Source organism: Orcinus orca, chromosome 5 (genome assembly GCF_937001465.1).
Source record: "Orcinus orca chromosome 5, mOrcOrc1.1, whole genome shotgun sequence".
NCBI lineage: Eukaryota > Metazoa > Chordata > Mammalia > Artiodactyla > Delphinidae > Orcinus > Orcinus orca.
In genome coordinates this window covers 8,527,303-8,543,442 of record NC_064563.1, presented here as the reverse complement: position 1 = coordinate 8,543,442, position 16,140 = coordinate 8,527,303, and the positions used below count along the sequence as shown (strand labels likewise).

General features: G+C 39.3%; 1 pseudogene; it reads right to left on the bottom strand.

Annotated features, from left to right (window-relative positions):
• Positions 1 to 970: 970 nt before the first annotated feature.
• Positions 971 to 15,754, bottom strand: LOC101283157 (nuclear receptor subfamily 2 group C member 2-like; annotated as a pseudogene).
• Between the last annotated feature and the right edge of the window lie 386 nt (positions 15,755 to 16,140).

Below are 16,140 nucleotides of genomic sequence, written 5' to 3'. Positions count from 1 at the left end.
TACATTCCTTATTTCAATACGTAGTATTGATTTTGATTTCCACCAAATGCTTAATCATAAGGGCATAGGTAAGTGAAAATTCAGTGAGTAGGAATAATTTTAGGGGGGCAATAATTTAAAAAATGTGTCTATCTACACGTTGGAATATAGTCTACTTAACACATAATAAGTAAATAAAAGCACAGGTTATCTAACCACTTCTTGAAATTTTAAAATCAGATCTTGTCTAAACAATTTTATTTTTGCTAAGCTTTAATCTTTTTTTTCTTTTAAAAGGACAACTGTTGTTAATAGGCAATTAGCTGCTTTCTTGAATATAATGAGAAAACCTTCACAAACCATATTAACGCAAATTACTATAATAAGTACAAGGCAAAAGGGCATAGTAATCCTTTGTGGCTTTATTCTTCTTTGGAAGCGGTCAGGAGAATATTGGCTTGAATTCTGTCATCCTATCTACTTACTTTACTGTGTTCTTAAAAACACTATTCATAAACCTTCTTAGGTGACAAGTTGAGCATTCAATGGAATGTTAATAGCAAATTATTTGCAAATGTCTAGCTTAAGGTTTTTTAAAATGAATTAGAATTTACCATGGAATATAAGGCTTCTTTGTTTTTCAAGAGTTTTCTCTTAGTTTTCTTTAATACTAGTCTCTGACATTATAAAACATTGTTTTTTGTGTTTTGACAATTTCTAAATACAGATTGAGTTAAAAGATTGTTCCAAAATCTGCTGCTTCATCAAAAGGCATTAAAACATTTCTTATGGCAGGAAAAGAGCCTATTAGTCTTTTAGTTGCTTGTGTCTGATATTAACAGGTAAGAAGAAACCAGGTAGGAAATGACTAACATACTGGAAATATTTGCACATACCAAAATACCACGACTTCATTTTCTTTGTATCTGAGCGGTCCTGGGTGGATCCTTGTGCTTCTCAGCAGGTGTGTGGTGTGCTCTATAGATTGGCATCAGTGATCTATCTGGCCATTATACTCTGCCATCTTCTTCTTGAGGATGTAGGGGATTATGCTGTCTATGGAAACATTGCCAATGAGATGAGTAAAAAAAAGTTCTTCGGTTATGTTAGAGCTCATCAGCCTGAGGGCCAGCAGGCGGTTGAGAATCTGGACCAATCAGTAGGTGTCTTCTGAGTAGGTTTTCTGAAAATAATCCTCCATCTGTGCCTTTCTTGGAATTTTAAAATCTGGCTTTTGCTGGCCAAACCTGGATGATGGGGGGTAAAGAAAACTACAGCTTTTACACAACTCCTGAAGCTTCCAGATGTGCTCCACGACTTGCTTTATCTGCTTGCCAGAAAGTTTATCTTCCTGGATATCTCCTGCAGCTGATTGACTATGGCCACAAGGTAATGGAAAGACTCATGATCTGGGCCAGTCCAAGGGTGAAGAGCTCATTTCAGCAGGCTTGCAACAGGCTGGTTTTGCAGTCCTTCCCAAGTACCTGAAGGGCTGGGGTTGACCTGGCCCAGTGCATGGAGAGGAAAAGCAGGCAGAACGTAGACTTGCAGAGGTAGTACACGTTGAGGTACTCTAGAATTGGGCTGGTCATGTGATGTGAGTGTTTAAAAGGAGGAGGGCTTGGACCTGAATGATGAGTGTGGACTGGTCTCTACTGATGACATAGATGTTCCCTCCTCCACTGGTGTCTATCCCACCTGCCAGGCTTGGAGGCAAGGAGCTTTCTGTCGTATTAAGTGCTTTAGCGAAGGTATTACATGCCCGAGTAATCTCACTTGCAGATTGGTCCTCCTACCGTATTTCTGAAGCATCACCACTGTTAAGGGATTCACTTAGGTTGACAAAGGCGGTTACTCCATTTGCCAGTGTGCCCAGAGCTGCTTGTTTCAGCCTCGGAATCCGTGGTCAGGAGAAGGGTACCATCCTCATGTATGAAAGGCTGCATCCAGTTCACAAGCATCCCGGCTCAAGACCTATTTGTCTTGATCTACTTTGTCTGCCACAAATGTGGGAGTGGCTATCAGAGGATTTCTGGATCCTTCTGGATAAAGATTTTTCTCAGTCGAAGCAGCACAATTGCTTGGTTTTTCCCTTTGCACTTCAAAGGGCTTCTGTTCACTAATCCCAAACTCCTAATTTACCCCTCCCCCGATCCTTCCCCTTTTGGTAGGTTTGTTTTCTATGTCTGTGAGTCTGGGACCTTTGATCGTGTACATCTGTGGAGGAGTGTTCACGGAGGATGCTTGTGGTTCATTACCTATACGTGGGCAGACTGCTGAAGTGTGATTTCTTGCACATAGCTTTCTTCCTCGTCAAATTCCACGTGTAAAACAGAGTACTCAGTAATGTTGTCTACACAGTAGATTTGTGACAGAGTTTTTGGGGCACTTGGGCTGTTGGTAGGTACCTTCATTAAATGGCTCTTAGTGTTTGAGGGCCGTTGCTCTGGGGAGACATGCCACAATGTTATTCAAGCACCTTATTTCAGGGGCTTCCCTGGTGGCGCAGTGGTTGAGAGTCTGCCTGCCAATGCAGGGGACACGGGTTCGTGCCCCAGTCCGGGAGGCTCCCACATGCCATGGAGCAGCTGGGCCCGTGAGCCATGGCCGCTGAGCCTGCGCGTCCGGAGCCTGTGTTCCGCAACGGGAGAGGCCACAACAGTGAGAGGCCCGTGTACCGCAAAAAAAAAAAAAAAAAAAAAAAAAGAACCTTATTTCAGAATTACATAAACCCTCACTATAACTTGTATTACACACTAATGAACTACAAATACTCAAATAAAACATAATCTATGTTGATATGCATTTTGTGGTCTGTGTGTGTAGTTAAAGTGATTGTGTATTAATCCTTCACATGCTATTCTGAAGTCAGTGCACAGTCCCCATCCCTCTGAATTTTGGGACGGCAGGCTTTCCTTTCATGAGTCAACTGGTCAAGAAAGGTCAGAAGAGCTGAAGTAAGGAGACAGCGAGTGATTATTCTATGACACTAATGACTCGACTGTATCATTTTTTTTAAATTTATTTTTTAGTTATTAATTTTTGGCTGCATTGGGTCTTTGTTGCTGTGCGTGGGCTTTCTCTAGTTGTGGCAAGCAGGGGCTACTCTTCGTTGCGGTGCACGGGCTTCTCATTGCGGTGGCTTCTCTTGTTGCGGAGCACGAGCTCTAGGTGAGCAGGCTTCAGTAGTTGTGGCTCGCGGGCTCAGTAGTTGTGGCTCGCGGGCTCTAGAGCGCAGGCTCAGTAGTTGTGGCGCATGGGCTTAGCTGCTCCGCAGCATGTGGGATCTTCCCGGACCAGGGCTTGAACCAGTGTCCCCTGCATTGGCAGGCAGATTCTTAACCACTGTGCCACCAGGGAAGCCCTCGACTGTATCAGTTTACCATTCTTTGGGGATCCGAAAGAGGAGGGGGTAGAAGGGAAGGTCTCAGGAAGAACAACTTTTTGCAGTTAAAACTATTACCACTTCCTCCTACATGATATTCCAAATCCTGACTACTCTGAGGATGTCACCCTATTTTGAAACTAACAGGGAAGGGAGAACCAGAAATGTGGAAAAGGATTAGAACATGACTTTAAGTGTCTTATAGGAAAGCATTTCTATTTTATTTCTTGAGAAAATGTAAACATTATCTTAAATAAAATAATTTAAACCTTTCAAACAGTTGGAAATAGATGTTAAATGTATTTGTTAAATTGCGTATGATTCATTAATTCTCAAATATTAAATGTTAACCCATAAAAAGTTTTAAGTTTTAAAACTTTTAAAAGTTTTAAATCTAATGTTTTAAGAGAGGGGTTGGTTTTATGATCTGGAAACTTAATTTAATTTTTTATGAATGCAAAGTTCACTGAAGGTTTTCCTCTGGAACAGTTTCATAAAGAAGAGGACAGGACAAATATCTACAACTATTAATAGTCTCATATTGAAAAAGTTATTAGTATTTTAATAAAATTGATACATTGTTTTGTGCTAATAATAACTAGAATACTTTAAAACTAGTTAAAGTTATTAGTAATTTAATAAAATCAATACATTGTATTGTACTAATAATAACTGGAAACTTTAAAACTAGTTTCTATTTTTTGTGTCATCTTTTCAAAGGATTTTTTGTTCTGTTTGGTTTGTATTAAATTTTTAACCTTTCTTGCTTTGAAACAATTTCAGATTTATAGAAAATTTGCAAAAGTAGTGCAAAGACCTATAGAGCTCTGTATATCCTTCAGCCAGATTTTCAAAATGTTGATATTGTTCATATTTGCATTCTTTTACTCTCTGTCTCTCTACATGCACACACACACACACACACATACACACACACAAATACATACACATACATTGACTGTGGGTTTTAGTTTTTCCTGAACTACTTGAAAATAAGTTGCATACATGATGCCCTGTAACCCTTAATATTTAGAGTGTATTTACAATGCAAAAATCAAAATTATGAAATTGACATTCATCTAACATGACCATATAATCCACACATCCCACTCAAAGTTTGCCTATTTTCTCCAAAATTTCCTTTATGAGTTCAAGATCCAACCCTGGATCATGCATTGCATTTAGTTGTCACTCCAACTTGGAACAGTTTCTAAATCTTTGTCTTTCATGACTATAACATTGTTTTTAAAATTTTAATTTTCTATTTTGTTATTATAAAAAGTACTTTTCAGGCTTCCCTGGTGGCACAGTGGTTAAGAATCCGCCTGCCAATGCAGGGGACACGGGTTCCAGCCCTGGTCTGGGAAGATCCCACATGCTGCGGAGCAGCTAAGCCTGTGCACCACAACTACTGAACCTGTGCTCTAGAGCCTGTGAGCCACAAGTACTGAGCCTGCATGCTGCAACTAATGAAGTCCACACATCTAGAGCCCGTGCTCCACAACAAGAGAAGCCACCACAATGAGAAGCCTGAGCACCGCAACAAAGAGTAGCCCCTGCTTGCTGCAACTAGAGAAAGCCCATGCACAGCAACAAAGACCCAACGGCAACCAAAATAATAATAATAATAAATAAATAAATAAATAAAATTTTAAAAAAGTTCTTTTCCCTATATTGTTTGTCCAAAATATATATTTTTTCACTTCTTTATTGGAGTATAAATGCATTACAATGTTGTGTTAGTTTCTGCTGTACAACAAAGTGAATCAGCTATATGTATACATATATCCCCGTATCCCCTCGCTCCTGTATCTCCCTCCCACACTCCCTATCCCACTCCTCTGGGTGGTCACAAAGCACCGAGCTGATCTCCCTGTGCTATGCAGCAGCTTCCCACTAGCCATCCATTTTACATTTGGTAGTGTATATATGTCAATGCTACTCTCTTACTTCATCCCAGCTTCCCCTTTCCCCCCACCCTCGTGCCCTCAAGTCTGTTCTCTACGTCTGTGTCTTTATTCCTGCCCTGCCACTAGGTTCATCAGTACTGCTTTTTAAAATTTCATACATATGCGTTAGCATATGGTATTTGTTTTTCTCTTTCTGACTTACTTCACTCTGTATGACAGACTCTAGGTCCATCAAACTCACTACAAATGACTCAATTTTGTTCCTTTTTATGGCTGAGTAATATTCCATTGTATATACGTGGCACATCTTCTTTATCCAATCATCTGTTGATGGACATTTAGGTTGCTTCCATGTCTTGGCTATTGTAAATAGTGCTGCAATGAACATTGTGGTACATGGCTCTTTTTGAATTATGGTTTTCTCAGGGTATATGCCCAGTAGTGGGATTGCTGGGTTGTATGGTAGTTCTATTTATACTTTTTTAAGGAACCTCCGTACTGTTCTCCATAGTGGCTGTATCAATTTACATTCCCTCCAACAGTGCAGGAGGGTTCCTTTTGCTCCACACCTTCTCCAGCATTTATTGTTTGTAGAGTTTTTATGATAGCCATTCTGACCCGTGTGAGGCGATACCTCATTGTGGTTTTGATTTGCATTTCTCTGATGATTAGTGATGTTGAGCATCTTTTCATGCATTTGTTGGCCAACTGTATGTCTTCTTTGGAGAAACGTCTATATAGGTCTTCTGCCCATTTTTGGACTGGGTTGTTTGTTTTTGTGACATTGAGCTGCATGAGCTACTTGTATATTTTAGAGATTAATCCTCTGCCAGTTGTTTCATTTACAAATATTTTCTTCTATTCTCAGGGTTGTCTTTTTGTCTTGTTTATGGTTTCCTTTGCTGTGCAAAAGCTTTTAAGTTTCATTAGGTCCCATTTGTTTATTTTCATTTTTATTTCCCTTACTCTGGGAGGTGGGTCAAAAAGGATCTTGCTGTGATTTATGTCATAGAGTGTTCTGCCTATGTTTTCCTCTAAGAGTTTTATAGGGTCTGGCCTTACATTTAGGTCTTTAATCTATTTTGAGTTTATTTTTGTGTATGGTGTTAAGAAGTGTTCTAATTTCATTCTTTTACATGTAGCTGGACCATAACATTTTTGAAGAGTAAATACCAGTTACATTAGAGACTCTTTCTTCATTTGGAGTTGCCTGATGTTTCTTCATAATTTATGCATTTTGGGCAAGAATTGTCTTATCTGTTTACATTTGTATTTTTGTATATGTTACATAAGATAGATAATTTGTCAGTAGTGTAGAACATGTGTATAATTTATAAACAAATAAAAGGAGCTACATGCTTAAACATTTTTTTACTGATGGTGATACATGGAGATAAAGGCTTGGAGGCTGCTATACTAAGTGTTAAGGAGGATAACCAGACACAGTCTAGGAGCTGGAGCCTAGAAAGAAGAGAATGGGCATTTCAACTGGGGAATTGTGGGAGCCCAGGAGCTTTGAGCTGCTGAATTATCCTGGTTCTGAATAAGTATGCAATTTAAGCCTCGCATCATTGCGTGATCAGATACTTTAATTAAAAAACCTGGTTTAACATTTTGTGATGTAGAAATTCAAAAGCCTATGTTTTCAATTTATTTAGATACTTGATTTTATTGGCTGTCATGGCTGAAAAAGTTCTTCCAACAATATGTTAATCCAAATGGAAAAAGCATATCTTTGACTATGCTTTCCAAATTGTAATTGTTTAAAGCTAATTCAAAATTACTTAAATATTATTGTTAAAAAATAACTAGGAAATTTTTATCTAGTGAAGGTTTATAATTTTAAAAGTTTTAACATCTAGGTCTTTTTTTCTTTTTTAAAAAAATTGAAGTGTAGTTGCTGTACAATATTATATAAGTGTACAATATAGTGATTCACAATTTTTAAAGGTTGTACTCTATTTACAGTTATTATAAAATATTGGCTATATTCTTTGTGTTTTACAATATGTCCTTGTAGCTTATTTTATACCTAATAGTTTGCACCTATTAATCTCCTACCCTTATATTGTCCCTCCCCCTTCCCTCTCCCCACTGATAACCACTGGTTTGGTCTCTATATCTGTGAGTCTGCTTCTTTTCTGTTATATTTACTAGTTTGTTGTAGTTTTTAGATTCCACATATGTGTGATATCATACAGTATTTGTCTTTCTCTGTGTGACTTATTTCACTTAGCATAATGCCCTCCAAGTCCATCCATGTTGCTGCAAATGGCAAAAATTCATTCTTTTTTATGGCTGAGTAGTATTCCACTATATATATATATATCACATTATCTTTATCCATTCATCTGTTGATGGACATTTAGGTTGCTTCCATACCTTGTCAACTGTAAATAATGCTGCTCTGAACACTGAGGTGCATGTATCTTTTTGAAAGAGTTTAACATCTAGGTTTAACATGCACTGAAACTATTGAAGCTTTTTCACAAGTTGAAACAATTTTCCAGGTTTCTTAAGTGTGCATGCATTAGAGTTTTTTAGGCTACATAAGTTCTGGAAACAACATGTAAAAAAAAATGGTTCAGATGAATCTAGGGGAGGACAGGAATAAAGACACAGATGTAGAGAATGGACTTGAGGACACGGGGAGGGGGAAGGGTAAGCTGGGACGAAGTGAGAGAGTAGCATTGACATATATACACTACCAAATGTAAAATAGATAGCTAGTGGGAAGCAGCTGCACAGCATAGAGAGATCAGCTCAGTGCTTTGTGACCACCTAGAGGGGTGGGATAGGGAGGGTGGGAGGGAGACACAAGAGGGAGGGGATATGGGGATATATGGATACGAATAGCTGATTCACTTTGTTATACAGCAGAAACTAACACACCATTGTAAAGCAATTATACTCCAATAAAGATGTTAAAAAAAAAGTAGTTATGTTTTCGTCTCTTGTTAGACTGAATTTTTTGTGGTGTGTCACGTCCTTGTAACTTCTAGTTGTCACTATAGCCAAGGTCAGCACATTTGGATCTCTTGATTTCTTTGTAAGAGGCAAATGAAGAACTCGTCTTTCAGTTGGCCAGTTCTTTCAGGCATTTTGCCACAGTCTCTCCTTCAATCCTCTGCATGGTGGCTTTGGTGGACGCCGTGGGGCACTTCCCCCAGCCCTTCATGTCATGTTGGTGGCTGGCAGGTCATCCTCTAGGTACAGCTCTCAGTGGAAGAAAGACGCCTCTCCCAAGGTCACATCCCCTCTCAGGGGCAGCTCTCATTCAATAACAGGTCGGGTCTGGATTAAGGGCTGGGCCAGCTTGTGGCGAGATGGGACCACATTGAGGGGCCATCCCAGCTCCAGAGCTACGCAGGGGATTGGTTGAGGACCTTGTGGGAACTGCATCTCAGTTCAATTTCTCCTTCTGCCTAATCCTGCCTCCTTCACTTTCCCACAGTTGGTCCTAAGGGCATTCTCCAATAAAATTTCTATGTGATACTCTTCCTCAGAATCTGCTTCCCAGAGAACCTGATCTAAGAAAGTTACCCTCTCTACAAGAATGCAAAGGGTCCCCTACATTTTAAAATGTCTTGTTTTTTATAAGTCTAACCTCACCCACGACATCCTGTAGCACTTTGCTGTCTTATGGCTTCACCATCTTTGCTGCCAATAGCTTGCCTGTGAATGATAGAGGGAATGCATTTCATGTGGGGTACTTTATCTGTACCTTTGCTTGGGAATTTCTAAAATTCCAATTCAAGTAGTTTCCTGCTCTTTTCCATGTATTGTAATCTTTCTAAAAGAAGATATTTATAACTGAGGGAAAATATTATTTCGTCTCTATTGTCGTGTCCCACAAAAAACAGTTCTTCATGTATTTTGTTATTGGAAACAGAATCCAGAAAATACCATAAGCTGAAATGTGTTAGAAACATCAGTGCTTCATCCAAATATATAGCAAAACTTCAACACTATGTAATTTGTTCCAACATTTGTTTCTTTACTCTTCTGTAATGCTTTCCATGTATCATCCAACAATATTTGGCTGACAAAGATATACATTTTGGGTTTCACCATATGCTTTTTTTGGTATTATTTCAGCCTTTAACTGTGACAGAACAAGTGTTTCCCCAATGAATGTGGCTTTGATTTGTAAAATACCTTTGCTTTAAAATGAGAAACCTCAAAAGAAACTTCTAAATATTTATTACCACATTTCATGACACTTTGTAAAATTCCATATGTAGTGTTGCATGAGTTTTATAAATCCCTGAAAAATCGTAATGGTTTTTCTTCAGGTTTGAGGTGCATCATTTTAACACAGCCTATTAATGTTTATGGCATCATGCTACCACTTGCTATGTCTATTTCTGGCAATATGGCAAACCAGATTACCCAGAAAGCTTCCTGCTAGAAAACACTTGCACATGTTAGAGGAAATATAAAAAGATATCATTTTAAAATGTGTAACTGAGCCAGAAAACATGTAAGGACATTTCCAATGGGCTAAAAATGAAGTATAAACTGAACTCCAGAGCCAAACCACACTGGAAGCCTGGGAATGGGATCAGGAGACGGTAACATGGAATCCTTGTCTCAGTCACATAGAGGTTCATCTTAGGACCTACACAAGCATAGGTGATAATGACTTGGGAATTCTATGAGTTTAAAGGTTGCATTTGAGACCCCCATAGAAAGCTGGGGCCTTTTTTTTAAAAAAATAAATTTATTTATTTATTTTTTGGCTGTGTTGGGTCTTCGTTTCTGTGTGAGGGCTTTCTCTAGTTGTGGCAAGCGGGGGCCACTCTTCATCACGGTGTGCGGACCTCTCACTATCGCAGCCTCTTCTGTTGGGGAGCACAGGCTCCAGATGCGCAGGCTCAGTCGTTGTGGCTTACGGGCCTAGTTGCTCCGCGTCATGTGGGATCTTCCCAGACCAGGGCTCGAACCCGTGTCCCCTGCATTGGCAGGCAGATTCTCAACCACTGTGCCACCAGGGAAGCCCAGAAAGCTGGGGCCTTTGAAGATGCACACTAGAAAACTTATCCAGTGGTGCAGAATGGTGTCTGAAGGACATTTGTATGTCTTCATTTAGATTTTAGATAGAAAAAGTCTTTCCTGAAAATTCACAACTATATCCCTATCCTCACCCAGAGTTGGGATTGAAATCTTTCTAGCTGTATGGTTCTGGAAACTTCAAGTCAATAAATTAACGTTAAAGAGCTCCGAGCCTGTGAAAGAGGTAGGCTTTTGGCAAAGTAAATGTAAAACCTCTCAGGGGGAGTACCCTCCATCCAGATAGCATGAGATACCCACCAAGAGAGTCCAAAAGAGTCCTGAAGAGCTCACAATACAAAATTACAAAGCACATAAGGAAACCCGGTACCACCACTGTGAGTCAGCATGGTCAATAAGCAGCAGTAATGTACTCTCAAGAGCTTCAGGTAAGAGAACTACTGAAGAGTAAGGATTAAATAAGGATGCCTAAAATAGTGAGCTTCAAGGACGCCTCCCAGAGCTTTAGGAAGGATGGAGCTGAGACTTACTGAGGTGGGAAAGACTTAAGGAGGAAAGGAGATTTTTTTTGGTAGGGGTGGGGGTAGAAATCAGGAGTTTGGATTTTTACATCATAGTTTTGAGATATCTATTAGCTATTCAAGAAATGAGACTTTTACAGGCAGCTAGATTGATCTATCTATCTATCACTTTACCTATCTATCCATCCATCCATTTACCTATCAGCTATCTCTAACTCTTTCTATATCTATCTATGTATATATATCCAGACTTCCTAGTATGGAAATTTGGCATATAATTGGCATCTGTTGACTCCTCCCATTACATTTTCTTCCAGTTCCCCACAGGTATCGGGCCCTCTTTTGGTCCTTTGAATGCCAGGGACTCTCAATTGTTGTTGCATATAAAACTACCTGGGGGAGATTTAAAAAATTCTGATGCCTGGGTTGCATCCTATTATATTTATCAGCATGTCTGGGGGGTGGAGCCAGGCATCAATACTTTAAAAAAACTTGTTTTTTTCCCCAGTTTTATTGAGAAATAATTGACACACATCACTGCATAAGTTTAAGGTGTACAGCATGATGGCTTGATTTACATATGTTGTAAAATGATTATTGCAATACGTTCATCTAACATCCATCATCTCATATAGATACGCTATAAAGAAAAGAAAGAAGAAAAGAAAAAGGGGAAAAAAAATTCTTGTGGTGAGAATCCCTAGGATTTGCTCTCAACAAATATCATGTATATTGTATAGCAGTGTTAACCAGAGTCATCATGTGGTACATTGCATCCTAGTACTTACTTATCTTATAACTGGAAATTTGTACATTTTGACCACTTTCCTCCAATCCTTCCCCCTCCTCCCTCTGCCTCATGTAACCACAGGTCTGGTTTTTTTCCATGAGTTTTTTGTTGTTGTTGTTTGTTTTGCTCTGATTTTCTTTCTTTCTTTCGTTTTTAGACCCCACGTATAAATGAGATCGTACAGTATTTGTCTTTCTCTGACTTATTTCACCTACCGTAACAACTTCAAGTTTCATACATGTTGTTACGAATGATAGGATTTCCTCATTTTTTTATGGCTGAATAACATTCCATTACATATATACCACAACTTCTTTATCCATTCATCCATTGATGGACACTTCGGTTGCTTCCTAAGTATTTTAGCTATTGTAAATAATGCTGCTATGAATATGGGGGTGCACATAACTTTTTGATTTAGTGTTTTCATTTCCTTTGGATACAGTCCCAGAAGTGAAACTGCCAGATCATATGGTAGTCCAATTTTTAATTTTTTGAGGAAACTCCATACTGTTTTCCACAGTGGCTGCACCAATTTACATTCCCACCAACAGTGTACAAGAGTTCCCTTTTCTCCACATCCACACCAGCATTTGTTATTTCTTGTCTTTTTGATGATATCTCATTGTGGTTTTAATTTGCATTTCCCAAATGACTAGTGATGTTAAGCATCTTTTTATGTACCTGTTGGCCTTTTATATACCTTTGGAAAAATGTCTGTTTAGGTTCTTTGCCCATTTTTAATTGTTTTTTTTAAACTATTGAGTTGTATGAGTTCTTTATATATTTTGGATATTGACCCCTCATCAGATATATATCTTTTCCTTCTTTTCCTAATTGTGAAACCAGTACACAAAGAAACATAATTGGAGGAAGGTGGTCAAAAGGTACAGACTTCCAGTTATAAGATAAATAAGCACTAGGATGTCATGTACAGCATGATGACTATGGTTAACACTGCTATATAATATACAGTTAACCCTTGAACAATGCAGGGGTTAGGGACACCTACCCCCCCACACAGTGGAAAATCTAAATGTAACTTTTGACTCCTTAAAACCTTAACTACAGGACTTCCCTGGTGGTGCAGTGGTTAAGAATCCGCCTGCCAATGCAGCGGACACGGGTTCGATCCCTGGTCTGGGAAGATCCCACATGCTGCGGAGCAACTAAGCTCGTGCACCACAGCTGCAGAGCCTGTGCTCTAGGGCCTGCACACCACAACTACTGAGCCTGCATGTCACAACTACTGAAGCCCGCACACTTAGAGCCTGTGCTCCACAACAGGAGAAGCCATCACAATGAGAAGCCTGTGCACCACAATGAAGAGTAGCCCCCGCTCTCCACAGCTAGAGAAAGCCCATGAGCAGCAATGAAGACCCAACACAGCCAAAAATAAATAAATAAATAAATAAATAAATAAATTAACTACTAATAGATTACTGTTCACCTGAAGCTTAACCAGTCCCATAAGCAGTTGATTAACACATATTTTGTATGTTATATGTATTATATCCTGTATTCTTGTAACAAGGTAAGCTAGAGAAAAGAAAATATTATTAAGAAAATCATAAGGTAGAGAAAATACATTTACAGTACTGCACTGTATTTATCGATACTCTTAGGTTTGTGTCTGTCTACAAGATAGATCATCTGTCTGTCAGTACCTACAGCAATATTGTCTTATGTGATGCAATACACTGTAGACTTTATGCTTATGACTAACACTAAACTTCAAAGTGAAAAGGTAATGTGAAAAATAAATTCATGTTTATTTAGAGGTATATCAATTCATGCATTGATATTGAAGCAGTAGCAACATGATTGCTTTATGGTAGCCTAGTGTAATCAGTTGTTTCACAGTAGCCTCACCTGTCCACTAATGAATGAATCATTGTAAAATTTTTATGGCATACAGTATTATAGTCATATTCATAATATAGTAATGGAAACATTGTTACATTTAAAAAAACCCCTTACCTGTGATGATAGGCTGATAATGCAATTTCTCCAATTACAAGAGAGAGACATACTGTACTGTAATGTAATTCTTTTTTTTTTTTTTTTGTGGTATGCAGGCCTCTCACTGTTGTGGCCTCTCCCGTTGCAGAGCACAGGCTCCAGACGCGCAGGCTCAGCGGCCATGGCTCACGGGCTTAGCCGCTCCGCGGCATGTGGGATCTTCCCAGACCCGGGCATGAACCCGTGTCCCCTGCATTGGCAGGCGGACTCTCAACCACTGCACCACCAGGGAAGCCCCCTAATTCTTTGAAAGCAAAGTTATAAAACAGTAAGAAAACTAACACATTATTCATTTTATATTAAATATCACTCACCTTATGCCTATGTAAAACAGGCTATTCACTTCAAGTCTTGCACATGATATTCTACATGTTTATTTTTGTATATTTATTGAAAAATATCTGCTTATAAGTGGATCATACAGTTCAAACCCATGTCGTTCACAGGTCAACTGTCCAGGGAAGTTAAATGAGTAGATCCTAAGAGTTCTCATCACAAGGAAAAAATCTTTCTTGTCTTTTTTTGCTTTCCCTTAAAATAATTTGTTTTTTATTGGAGTATAGCTTGTTTACAATGTTCTGTTAGTTTCTGCTGTACAGCAAAGTGAATCAGTTATACATGTAGATGTATCCACTCTTATTTAGATTCTTTTCCCATATAGGTCATTACAGAGTATTGAGTAGAGTGCCCTGTGCTATACAGTAGGTATCTATTAGTTATCTGTCTTATATACAGTAGCATGTATATGTCAATACCACTGGGCATATTCTGGAGAAAACCATAATTCAAAAAGATACATGCACCCCCAATGGTCATAGCAGCATTATTTACAATAGCCAGGACATGGAAGCAACCTAAATGTCCATCCACAGAGGAATGGGTAAAGAAGATGTGGTACATATATACTGTGGAATACTACTCAGCCATAAAAAAGAATGAAATAATGCCATTTGCAGCAACATGGATGAACCTAGAGATTATCACACTAAGTGGAGTAAGTCAGACAAAGACAAATATCATATTATATTGCTTATTTGTGGAATCTAAAAAAAATAGTACAAATGAATTTATTTGCTTTCCCTTTTTATTGTATCAGTATGAGATGATGGATGCTAACTAAACTTGTAATTATTTTACAATATGTGTAAGTCAAACCATTATGCTGTACACCTTAAACTTATACAGTGATGTATATCAATGATATTTCGATACAGCTGGAAAGCAAAGTAGGTAGAAAGCATGAAGTATTTGTCATCCTGTCACTCAGAAAAAAAAAATCAACCTTTTTGGCTTACACTTTTCTAGTGTTTATATGGAAACAATACTACTACACAGTGTCTTATAAAATGCCCAGGATCTGCCCTCCTCATCCGTTTCTGACATGTTTTCTGCTCGTTGTTCTTCCAGCATGAGCGCCCCCTGGCCCCATTGCTGTCACTTATGCACTCCAGGCACACTGTATCTTCAGGCCCTTGTCCTGGCTCTTTCCCAAGTGCGACTGATTTCCGAGAGACACCAGTGAGCAGCAGCTGGAAGTGAGACCTTAGTTCCCTGACCCGGGATTGAACCCTGGTCGTGGCTGTGAGGGTACCGAATCCTAACCACGGGACAACGAGGGCCAGTGGCTAGTCTGAGCTCCTGTCCTTGTCTGCCTTGAAAAAAATAATTCCGACAAGGAGACAGAAGGTAGAGAGGAACGAAATGTGTTTATTACAAAAGCAGTGTACCTGCCGACAGATGCACAGGTGAGCTCGGAGAAAAGTCGCGCCTTTGGGAAGTTTAAATCATTTATAGAGGGGTAGTCTTCCCGGTCTTTGTTTCCATCTGGCTAATCATCTTGCTTTGTTCTTTGACTCAGGGTCCCCCCTTTGGACCCCCGAGGAGCCTTTCTGTGCATATGCAGTCAAGGCCTCCCTGGCCCCAAGGATGAGAAATACGTGACGTCTTGATCTTTTACCCAAGCAGGGTTTAGCTCCTCTCTGCCCCTGCCATGATTGTTATTTTAAAGTGTTCACTGGAGACAAAGTCCAGCTATTTACCTTGTTCCTGTTGTTATTTCTATCTCGAAGTGTAAACAGGGGGCTGGTTGTAAACGTCTAGCCTGGAGCCCATCTATCTCCTGCCTCAGAACCATCTCCCTAAATACCCCTCACCTTCTAGTCTTTGCTCAGATCTCACATTCTCAAAATAGCCCAGCCTGACAGTCCTATTTCGATCCAAAACCCACTCCACACTTCCTTAAACCCACCACTTCTGGGCCTCCTTAGTCTGCCCCACTCTGCTTTCCTTCACAGAATTCAGGATTTTCTAACATACTGGAGAACATACTTATTTAATTCCATCTATGGTTTATTGCCAGGTTGCTTCCCCCAGACCCCCTTCTAGAATGTAACTCTTTAAGGCCAAAGGATCTTTGTGAGTATAACAGTGATTGGCAGCTGGTGGATGGGCAATACACACTTGTTGAAGGGATGAATGAATAGATAACTGTAACTAAAAGTCACACACTGTGACATGCTG